At 41.7% G+C, this 12500-nt stretch overlaps 1 protein-coding gene across 3 annotated transcripts in view; it reads left to right on the top strand.

The window, feature by feature from the left end:
- Nucleotides 1-12500, top strand: part of cv-c (RhoGTPase activating protein) — a 1018432-nt gene that overhangs the window by 679268 nt on the left and 326664 nt on the right. The gene's annotated exons all lie outside the window — the stretch shown is intronic.

The following is a 12500-nucleotide window of genomic DNA, read 5'->3' as shown; positions in this document are numbered from 1 at the left end:
TCACACTCCCCTCCTTCACTCCCTCACCCCCTCACTCCCTTACTCCATCACTCACCTCTCCCTCCCTCCCTCATCCCTCCCTCCTTCCTTCTCTCCCTCCCTCACCCCTCACTCCCTCCCTCACCTCTCCCTTCCTCCCTCATCCCTCCTTCCCTCCCTCCCTCACCTCTTCCTTCCCCCTCATCCCTCCCTCCCTCCCTCACCCCTCCTTCCCTCCATATCTCACCCCTCACTCCCTCCCTCCCTCACCTCTCCCTTCCTCCCTCATCCCTCCCTCCCTCCCTCACTCACTCCCTCCTTCCCTCCCTCACCCCACACTCTTTCTCTTAAAGCGGCTTGACATACAAACCTTCCCCCACTCCACTCCACTCCACTCCACCCCCGGCCGCTGTCCGCCCAAGGTCAGCAATGATCACAAAAAAAAAAAAAAAAAAAAATCATATATACAGTATATGTCCTACTTTTTCATTTTTATTTTTCATTACTTGCCTGCAGCCACAGTATCTCATTGCCCAGTGCCACTGAAGGATGCGGAGAGTGCCAATTGCATCCGGGTCGATGGCTGGCCCTCCGGCCCCTGGCACTGTCGACCCAAGGGCAAACGACCTATAGAGCGATCAATGGTTTATGGTTCTTTGTTTTCTATGGCCCACACAGGGTTGACAATGATCGTATCGTCAATTCTCTTGTTATTTGATAGCCGTGGACCTCTGCTATGCCCACAATAGTAACCAAGAATTCTTCGGATATATTTTTAGTATATCTGTGTGTGAACTAGACAATGTTGGTATTGACGAAATGATTTAGGTGATATTGGCAATAAAAGATTTATCACGGAATGGTCACTTGATTTAATTAATTTTTGTTTATTTATTTGTTAATCGTTTATTTATATACCTATTTCTTTTATTTAATCATTTTCATTTATTTGTCTATATATTTATTCATCTATTGATTGATTTATAAGTCGACCTCTCAAAACTGATCCTGTCAAGTTTTTGTAATGAAATTGTACATACATATACCAAAGGCTTTTTTCCCCTACACGGGGGGTAGCCTAATAAAATTGTAATAGAAATTTATAATTAGCGTCACCGCAGCAGAGGGATTAACCCCTTAGCTTCATTATGGACCAAACGGTCCCCTGTAAGCACGGATATTATCGACCTTCATTTTATCGCAAACTGTTTAGCTTTAGCTAGAATCGAATCTTGAAAGAGTTGGAGTAGCTGGTGATTTTAAACATCTAGAAGTGGTTTTGCATTGTATTGTACATTAAATTGTATCATATAATACATTCCCCGATATTTAAAATCGTTACATAATCAAGAAAGAGGGAAAGAAAGATAGGGAGGGAGGGAGAGAGAGAGAGAAAGAGAAGGAGAGAGGGAGGGAGAGTGAGAGAGAGAGAGAGAGAGAGAGAGAGAGAGAGAGAGAGAGAGAGAGAGAGAGGGAGAGAGAGAGAGAGAAAGAAATGGAAAGAGAGAGAGATAGAAATTGAGCGAGATAGTGTTTTGTATCATACAATACAAATTTTTGTCATGATTTTAAATGTTAGGGAATGGCTTCGTTTTTTTATCATTGCAATGTCTTGTATAATACAATACAATACAATACAATGCGTTCTACAATATCCCCTCAAAAATCAGCGCATGCGACAAAATAGGCAACTATTGCACAAAGATATATGTGTGTGCATAAAGTTTTCAAAATAAAATTGAGTTTTTTATTTTCGTAATTAAAAGTATTTGTCGTTGATTTCATAAAAGAAATATTTCAAAAATAAAAAAGTCAAAAAACATAATCAAAATGGCATACAGTCGCATGGAACTGCCTAGTGTAGGCCTTGTGGTCTCTTGCAGTCTCCTTCATGCTTATACTCGTAAATGGTCAATGACATCTGAGTTGTCTGTTGCAGATATTTTGCAAAGGAAGGCCAAATTTGTACACAATTTTCTACAAACACCCGCAGCAAAACATAAAAGAAATAAAGAGATAAATAAACAAACAAATAGATAAATAAATAGATGAATAAATTACTAAGATAGACAAAATTAATAAAATATAATTAAATGACCATTGCTTGTATACGTCGTCCGAATGACATCTGTGTTTATTTTTTGCCGCTAAATGATTTTATTCAACCTAGGAGAGAACCCTGCGTAACCTAAGAAGTTATACTTGGAAGATCCATATTTCTCTCAGCGTTATGAACCACTTTGTAGGTTTTGGTTTAGCAAGAAGGTACTGTAGAGGAAGTATGGCAGCGCTGATCTGAACGGGGGACTTCCTCAATATTTCTATGAAAAGAAAAGGCAGGATTATCCCTACGAATCAGGGAGAAAGAGAGAGTGAGAGAGAGAGAGACAGAGAGAGAGAGAGAGAGATAGAGAAACGGGAAGAAAGAGATAGGGAGAGAGAAAGAGAGAGAGAGAGAGGGGGGGAGACGGGGAAAACAGATGGGGGGAGAGAAAGAGAGAGAAAGGGAGAAGGAAAGTAAGAAAAGGAGAGAGAGAGAGAGAGAGAGACGGGAAGAAACAGATGGGGAGAGAGAACGAGAGAGAGAGAGAGAGAGAGAGAGAGAGAGAGAGAGAGAGAGAGAGAGAGAGAGAGAGAGAGAGACGTGAAGAAACATATGAGGAGAGAGAGAGACGGGAAGAAACATATGAGGAGAGAGAGACAGAGAGAGAGAAAGTGAGAGAGAGAGAAAGGGAGAGGGAAAGGAAGAAAGGGAGAATGGGAGAGAGAGAGAAAGAGAGAGAGAGAGAGAAATGGAGAGAAAGAAATAGAAAGAGAGAAAGGGAAAAGGAGAAAGGTGTAGAAAGAGAAAGGAAAAGAAGGAAAGGGGAGAGAGAGAGAGAGAGAGAGAGAGAGAGAGAGAGAGAGAGAGAGAGAGAGAGAGAGAGAGAGAGAGAGAGAGAGAGAGACATCATCAGTACCTGAAATATCCTACGTCAAGTCTCCGGGCTCATTATATGTAGGCCTAACCCTAACCTAATTCCGGAAACCCATCAACGGGTTCCGGATTCCTGAGCCCGGTCTGTGGACGGAGGACCCGGAAGTCTGGTCGCTATGGCAACGGGATTCTGAGCCAAGCCCTGGAACATGGAAACGTCCCCCGCACAGTGACTCCTTCACAGTCCTTCGGTGACTTTCTCTCCCGTGTATGTCACTGAATGCATAAGTTTTACGGGGACTTTATCGGTGGCCCTACGGACCAGAGGCGAGTAGTGTTCTTGTGTGATTGGTGACTAATTTCCACTCAGAATAAACAAAATAAGTCAATTTTAGCTTTAGTTATTCCTCCGGTCTACCAAGCTTAGTTCTCTTCGTTACCGTCTTTACGGCCCCATCTCGGTCGCCTAAAGTTCGATGGACAAAGGATTGTGTCGGTTCTATAGTAAAAGATGGCATGCACATCGTAACCTTGTTTGTTTTTTTACCCCCTTTCACTACGGTCTTGCTTTCTTTTTACTTTATCCTGGTTATCAACAGACGATTGTATTCATCTACACACACAGGCACACACATACACACATATATGTGTGTATGTATGTATGTATGTATATATATATATATATATATATATATATATATATATATATATATATATATATATATGTGTGAGGTGGCAAAATGAAAAGTTAAGGCTGAGAAAGACCGTAAAGGTCGAAATGTCTGGCTCTGAATAAACTCGCTACTCTAGCCTTAACTTTTCATTTTGCCACCTCACCTCTATATCTGTCAATCTTTCAGTCTTTACTTATATATATGTATATATATATATATATACATATATATACATATATATGTATATATATATATATATATATATATATATATATATATTGAGACATTCTGACAGGTTGACGTAAGTGGAGTAGGAAACACAGGAGTCTTAGTCTGAGTTTATTCCTGACTAGTTTGAAAAAGCATACCTGCGAAACTAGTCAGGAATGAACTCAGATTAAGATTCCTGTGTTTCCTACTCCACTAACATATATATATATATATATATATATATATATATATAATATACATACATACATACATTCTTGTAATATGTTACACATCTGTGTTCTGCACATTATATTATAAACTGTATATCATAGGTTGTCCACATTTCATTATATTCTGTGAATTATAACCAACCTGACCGTGGTGACCTGTTTGACTTCCCGAGGGTAAGAGGAAGATGAGAAGTTGATATAAAAGACGTGTTTACTCTACGGCACCATTAGTCTGAAAAAAAAAACTTAGGAGTTTTTGTGCAAAGACTGTAGATCTCGTTAAACATACAGATCCTTGTTATATTCGCTTTTAACGTTCCTGTTGTTACACAAAGTTGTCTCTATAAGGAATATAAGAAATTAGAAGTTTTTTGGGTATTCAGAACGAATGCTGGAAAGTAGTTTTTATATTATGGTTTTTCTACAATTCTGGAGGATTTTTGTTGCTAATATTAGAGAATTTTCGAATTTTGGAGGTTCCCCGATAGAGAGAACTGTGCGTTTCCCTCAGGATTCTTCATCGAGTTGTTGTTTTTTTGTTTGTTTTTTGTCATTGTAGCCTGAAGAGCTTTCGATCCCTGGGTGTGTATATTGTGGAACAATATAGCCTTCCTCCCCATCCATACTACCCACCCTCACCCCTACCCAAGGTGGTGTAGTAATTGAACACCCCCTCCCCCCCCCCGCCACCTCAGCTACCACCAGTGAAAAGAAAAGAAGGGTGGGAATTGTCTCCTATATCCCAGCTTTACACGTATGCGCGCACACACACACACACACACACACACACACACACATACACACACAACGCCAGATGATTCTGTTCAAAAGGCACCTGAACGTGTCAAAATTAAAGAACATATCTCGCTTCATTCATCAGATGTCACCCTTGAAGATTTCATTCTGGTTGATGCCAAAATATTCTATTCGGCTTAGGCGTGGAGTGGTTAATATCTTGAAGAGTTGGACCAAGCTGGCGCCCTGTATTCTTTTCCCTTCCGGACTTGTTCACGTAGAACCATTGTATGGGCTAATGAGTCCTTGGTGCTAGGAGCCTTTGAATACTTCTTTGGGCCAGCAGACAAAAGAAAAAGAGAAAGATGGAGAGAGAGAGAGGGAGAGAGTAGTGAGGGAGAGGGAAGGGGAAAGAAGGCAGAGAGAGAGAGAGGGAGAGAGAGAGAGAGAGAGAGAGAGAGAGAGAGAGAGAGAGAGAGAGAGAGAGAGAGAGAGAGGTCATTTGAACATCTTCCAACCTGTAAAAAATAGAAAAAAATACAAATTGGCGGGAGTTATTGTTGTATACAGAAATCAACGGAGTCCCTCAGGGTCTTTCCCTGGGGCACGTCCGTTTCTCAGCGTGAGGCCGCCACATCTCACGACTTTGTTTCTCGTTATCCTCCTGATGGGAGTCCCGTCATCCCCTCCTGGGGCCAAAAGGTGAGTGGTGGGATCCATTTCTCTTCGCCCTGAAGAGGGTAGTTGACCCTCAACTCCGAGAGCAAACTGGGACGAAGAACGAACGGGGTGTGTGTGTATGTGGGTGGGTGTGGTTGTATGTGTGGGTGTGGGTGTGGGTGTGGGTGTGTTTGTGTGGGTGTTTCTATGTTTGGGTGTGGATGAGTGGGTGTGTGGGCGGGTGGGTTGGTGGCTGTGTGAGTTGGTTGGTGTGTGTGTGTGTGTGTGTGTGTGTGTGTGTGTGTGTGTGTGTGTGTGTGTGTGTGTGTGTGTGTGTGTGTGTGTGTGTGTGTGTGTGTGTGTGTGTGTGTGTGTGTGTGTGTGTGTGTGTGTGTGTGTGTGTGTGTGTGTGTGTGTGTGTGTGTGTGTGTGTGTGTGTGTGTGTGTGTGTGTGTGTGTGTGTGTGTGTGTGTGTGTGTGTGTGTGTGTGTGTGTGTGTGTGTGTGTGTGTGTGTGTGTGTGTGTGTATGTATGAGTGTGACTATGTGGTTTTATGTGAGTGTGTGGGTGTTACAAGGTAGCCTCTCTTTTGCGCGTTAGTGGGGGTAATTTGAAGCGTGTTGGTCTTGCATCCGCTTACTTGTGGGTTCGAATCCCGATCCTCTCTCCGATTCCCAGTAGTGACTGTTACCTGCCCCAGCAGTCGAAGTGTATAGGGTGAAGGTGACTGCTTCGGCCGCAGCTACGCGCTTCCTGACGTAGCTCCTCGCTTTTTCCCCCCTCTCCGCACAGGATCTCAATTCTTGCGAAGAGTTAAGTGAGTCTGTCTTTCTGACTATCCTAAGCAAACTTCTTCCTCTCCTACTTACATGTCCAGGTGGCCACAAGAGAGTAGGAGGAGGAGGTGGAGAAAGAAAAGGAGGAGGAGGAGGAGGAGGAGGAGAAAGAGGAGAAGGAGGAAGAAGAGGAGGAGGTAGAGGAAGGGTAAAGGTAGAGTAAGAGGAAAACGAGGAAAGGGAGGAAAGAGAGAGGTATGGAGTGGGAGTCTTAACTTACTCTTCGTGTTTTTTTTGTTTTGTTTTTTGTTTCTTGCAACGACGTGTCGTTTTGTAATACACTTAATTCTCTTCCTGTATCTGTGTGAAAGAAAGAGTTTAAGTTGACTGTAGTTCTTAAAGAGGCTTAAGATGAACGCCTGACTGTGGTCAACAGAAAGAGGTTCTAACCATGTCAATTTCGTTAAGAACTTGAGTTAACTAGAATGTGAGGAATGAGAACTCACTTTGAAAATTGTATTCGGACTAACGTCAGATGATTCTAGGCAGCTGGAAGAAATCTCTGAGGATGTAGACCTTTTCTTGTGTTGTGTTTATGCAACATCTTCATTTGCACGAGTGGTCTCGAGACTCGGGCTCACGCGCACCTGTGCCCTGCATTGATTTATGTGTTTCTGTTGACCCACACACATTCATAGGCCCCTTTTGTTTAGGTAGCATATGCTAAAAGCCTTTATTCTAGTTCGCCGGTGACTGATTTTATTTTGCTGGTGGAGTTTCTAGCGATATACGTTATCCCCAGTTTGGCTGATTGGTTGTTAAGATCTGCTGAAGACATGGCTAAGATGTATATGTAGAAATAGTTTTCTCTGTTATGGAATCTATTGAATTTAGAAGTCTTCATTTTTCGAAAAAGAAACTGATGTTGAAAAGGACTTGATTCTTGATTTTCGAAAGTTTATCTTTCACTTTTTTATCCGTTTCAAATAATAGAGAGTTCCGAATTTCATGGATTCCCAATAGCGGGACCTCTCTGTGTTGACATAGGTCGAATTGCAACATGAAAAATCACGGGATGATTGAGAAACTTGTGCGCATGAGTGTAGAACCGCCTTCCTCAATCGATGACATTACGAAACAAATGACGTCACAATGCCAGCCGTTTTTCTTTTGTTTTCGTCAGCCTTCACCACGGTTCTACCAGGGGATTTTATTCAAATCATGGGTCTGAAGGCGTCTCAAACGATCGGGGATCATCCTTTTTCACGAATAAAATCGCCTTGTGGCGTAAGCGGAAGTTCATCGAAGCGTCACTGGATTGAAATGGTCCCTTCTGATGTAAATGGCGTTTCCGCTTCCTCTTCCCTTCAGTCTCGTGAAGGGAACGAGACCTTACAAGACCTTCCGCCACTTCCTTACTAAAGGGGTGACGTGGTAATGATACAATCCGTTCTCTCCAACGAGAATAGAGAGTAAATAGATTACCATGCTGAAGGGAACAATCGAGAGAGAACTTAAGAAAGCAAACGAAAAAAAACCCACAAATTAATGAAAAGTAAAAGTGAAAAATTAAAATTAAAAATGAAAAAACACAAATATAAAGTGAAAATTGAAAGGAAAAATAAACATTAAAACTGAAAATTTAGAATGAAAAAACACAAACATAAAATGAAAATTAAAAGGAAAAATAAAAGTGAAAAATTTAAATTAAGAACGAAAAAACACAAACAGAAAATGAAAATCAAAAAGAAAAATAAACAATGTAAGAAACAATATAATGAAGATTAAACGAAAAAAGGAGAGTAAAAAGAAGAAAAAAAGAAAATATAAGTAAAAAAAAAAAAAAAATCGTGTGTGGCCTACCAGTGTCGAGGTCTCTCCTGAGAGGTCCTGGCCCCTTGACACGTCCCACTTGGAGAGTTTCCCTCGCCCTCAAGCACGGAAACCTCATGGAGTGACAGTGCTCTCACCGCACCCACGTACAACCGTACTATCTACTGATTTCATTGTTATCGTCGTCGTCATCGTCTTCGTCATAATCATAGTCATCGTCATCATTATCATTATCGTCATCATCACCGTCACCGTCACCACGACCACCATATCATTTCTACTACCAACGCTACTACCATCACCACCTCCACCATCATCACCATCATCACCATTGTTGTTATCTATACCATATATAGCTAAACTACAACAATACCTAATACTGCTATCATCATCATTTTCACCACCACCACTTCCGCCCCCTCCTTTGACATCACTTTCATCACTTCATCATCCCTACTCGCATCACCACCATTGTTATCTCCGACACTGATGTCATCACTCCTTATGCTCTCCTACGGGATCCATTATCTCCTCGAGCTTCGCTCTCTCAAAGGGTTTCCTGTCGTGAAGGACTTTGTTCTCTTACGAAGGAGAAAAGGGAACCAGAGGAAGGTCTTAGGGACTCTGTGATCCCTCCATCCTCCCTTACTCCTTCCCTCCCTACTTCCCCTTCAAGAATCTTGGTTTAAATCATTTTAATTCGAGATTTTCTTTTGTACGAGTTTGTGTTCCTGTTTCAATGGCATATCGCCTTCTCCCGTTTTCTTTCATTTTGTAATTCGTGTTCGTTGTTTTCTTAATTCCCGATTTTCTCTCATTTGTTTCCTTGTTTTATCATTCTTTTTTTTTTTCTTTTCTTTTTTTTTCTTTTTTGGTGCCTAATACGTACTCTTGGTCATTGCTCACAAAAACAGAACAAAAGTTTTTTTCTGCTCCAGCAAATTCTTCCAGGTTCGGCTTCAAGTGAACCTGAGACCCTCTTTCTACTTAACTTACACATCCAATTTCCTACTGAAAGAGAATGAGAACGGTTAAGTGTTTTGTCTATTTCCCCCAAAACATCATCGATGCACAGGATTATTTTTTCGCTGCCAGATTTTTTTCTTACGTTTCCTGTATATATGATACATTCACTATATTTTCTAGGATATATTTCTCCATGCATCAAGAAGCCATTTTGACGTAGTGAGACAATATAAAAACACTTGTACGCTAAATAAACCCCCACACACACATATACAGGTGTGTGTGTGTGTGTGTATGTGTGTGTGTGTGTGTGTGTGTATGTATGTATGTGTGTGTGTGTGTGTGTGTGTGTGTGTGTGTGTGTGTGTGTGTGTGTGTGTGTGTGTGTGTGTGTGTGTGTGTGTGTGTGTGTGTGTGTCTGTGTGTGTGAGTGTGTCTATGTGTGGACATATATCATCTCTACATTTCGAATTCCTTCTCAGGAATACAATGGGTTGTACATAAATTCTGATTTATACCACGCCCGCAGCCATTTGAGAGAGAGAGAGAGAGAGAGAAAGAGAGAGAGATAGAGAGAGAGGGCTCAACTAAGATCTCATAGCCGCGAGCGCGGTCACCCCACGGCGTGCCATTCAAGCGGAGATCAATAAATACAGATCTAACTGGAGCAGAGGGAACAGCAGTTGACTATTTTGATCTTATACAAGTAGACGCTATCCTATTCTCTGTCCTCGTGTCTAGGGAAGGGGGAGGGAGGAGTGGAGAGAGGGGAGGGCTCAGGGGATCTATCTGGGAACACCGCGTACGCGCTGTACGTTAGGATTAATCTACTTCCTGGTGTTTCCCTGAGGACGCCAGGCACGGTTCGAAACGTTGTAATAGATCGCCTGTCTCTGACTTCGGTGTATCGTATTTCAAACGATCTTGGTTCCTGGACTCCAGCTCTTTTCAAGTACATGTGAATACATAATTATCCATATATATATGTATGTATATGTATATATATATATATATATATATATATATATATATATATATATATATATAAACCCACGGGCTAGTCAACTTCTGGAAAATTGAATTCGACCGTAAGCGCTGAGGTCAGAAGACGTTTCCTTGATTTAGACCGAAGCAGTTAACTTTGCCCTACGTATACGGACAGCCGGGCTAAGTGGCATTCACCGATAGTCGTTGATGATAGATAATGGGTGAGATCAAAGACAAACGCGTCACAAGAATGAATTGAATAGCCTGGCGACACCCAAAGGGGAAGGGAAAAGGACCACCCGGCACGAAAGGGATTAATGCCTGTAGGCTGTAATCCCTTTGGTAATTGGGTGTGCACGTTTGTGGACGTTTATTGACACGTATGTGTGTGTGTGTGTGTGTGTGTGTGTGTGTGTGTGTGTGTGTGTGTGTGTGTGTGTGTGTGTGTGTGTGTGTGTGTGTGTGTGTGTGTGTGTGTGTGTGTGTATTCACCTATTCACCTTGGTTTTTGGATCACATGTTGGACTCGTGATCGACAGCTATTTCCATCCCAGAAGAGAGCTCAGAGCTCGTAAAACCGATCTATGGGTAATGCTATGACCTTACACGCACACACACACCCAACTCCCCGCCCACGAGAGTTGGAGTAACGACTCGAAGCGCAGTGATACTGAAATTATTTCAGCCCTGGGCAGGATTCGAACCCGGACCGCCGTAGCGACAGTCGGGGACTCTACCAACCACGCTACCGAGTCGTGTAGTGGGTATGTATGTGTGTGTGTGTGTGTGTGTGTGTGTGTGTGTGTGTGTGTGTGTGTGTGTGTGTGTGTGTGTGTGTGTGTGTGTGTGTGTGTACGCATGCGTGTATGTGCATGTGTGTTTGTGTGTGTGTGTGTGTGTGTGTGTGTGTGTGTGTGTGTGTGTGTGTGTGTGTGTGTGTGTGTGTGTGTGTGTGTGTGTGTGTGTGTGTGTGTGTGTGTGTGTGTGTGTGTGTGTGTGTGTGTGTGTGTGTGTGTGTGTGTGTGTGTGTGTGTGTGTGTGTGTGTGTGTGTGTGTGTATGTGTTCATACGTGCGTACATGCGCGCACATTCAATCAAAACACGACGTTACGCTCTTCACTACATTCGGAGCCCGAAGGTGCCGGTCGACCATAGGTCACTCAAGGGAGCGTCGAGCACCGTCCCTTAGGTCATTCAAGGTCATTGTGGCCTCGATTTCAAGTGCCACTCACCCCCCCACCCCCTCCACCCCCATTTCTCTTCATGAGATCCGATCTAATCCAGATTAGGCACACGTTCTCTGAAACCTCTATCTCTCTCTCTCTCTCTCTCTCTCTCTCTCTCTCTCTCTCTCTCTCTCTCTCTCTCTCTCTCTCTCTCTCTCTCTCTCTCTCTCTCTCTTTTTTTTTTCTTTCTCTCTCTCTACAGATTCGGTTATGGGGAAGAATGCAGATGGTTCTAAGATTTATAAAGTAAGAGCTTACCTACAGGAGACCTTTTGGTCCATAACTAGGTCGGATGCGAAAAGAATAAGTAAATAAATAAATAGATAATGGAAGACAATAAACAAACGGATAAGTAAATAATAAATTATAATAAACAGATAAATGATAATCTATGATAAATAATAATTAAATAATTAACAAGAAAAACAGGTGAAAAATAATAAATAATAGATAAATAGATAAATAAATAAAACAGATAAATAAATAGATAATAGATCAATAAAATAAATAAATGAATAAAATAAAGATAAATAAAAGATAAAAAATAGATAAATAAATAAAGTAAAGTAAAATGGATGGCAGGTACTACAGCGTATTTTTTAGATGTTTATCGAAACGAATCTTAAAACTTCGAACTGCACTACATGGCACCTCCGCTGCAGGAAGTTTATTCCATTTATTAACTACACAGTTGGCGAAGTTGTTTCTACCCATTCCCAAGATAAATCTACTCACTGACAGTTTGAGACCATTATCTCTTGTCTGATTTGTATTCAGTGTAAAAATATCATCACTTTAGATGACAATTCCTCTTAGAATTTTAAAGACCTGTATCAAATCACCCCTGAGTCTACGCTTTTTTAAGGGAAATATATGAGGACAAAAATGTGCAAACTAAATTAAAAGATATAACAATGTTTACTCAAAAATTAAATTTCTTTGTGTGTTTGTGTGTGTGTGTGAGTGTGTGTGTGTGTGTGTGTGTGTGTGTGTGTGTGTGTGTGTGTGTGTGTGTGTGTGTGTGTGTGTGTGTGTGTGTGTGTGTGCGTATGTATTTGTATGTGTGTGTCTGCGTGTGTATTTGTATGTGTGTGTGTGTTTGTGCATTTGTATGTGTGTGTGTGTTTTTGTGCTTGTGTGTGTAAGTGTATTTGTACGTGTGTCTGTTTGTATGTGTGTATTTGCGTTTGTCTGTTGGTGTGTGTGTGTGTGTGTATTTGTATGTGTCAATGCGTTTGCATGTGCGTATGTGTGTGTGTGTGTGTGTGTGTGTGTGTGTGTGTGTGTGTGTGTGTGTGTGTGTGTGT

The sequence above is a fragment of the Oratosquilla oratoria genome, chromosome 16, assembly GCF_046742065.1.
Source record: "Oratosquilla oratoria isolate Oo_2021 chromosome 16, ASM4674206v1, whole genome shotgun sequence".
NCBI classification, from domain to species: domain Eukaryota; kingdom Metazoa; phylum Arthropoda; class Malacostraca; order Stomatopoda; family Squillidae; genus Oratosquilla; species Oratosquilla oratoria.
The sequence above is the reverse complement of the archived record's forward strand: the minus strand, read 5'-3'. Positions and strand labels throughout refer to the sequence as shown.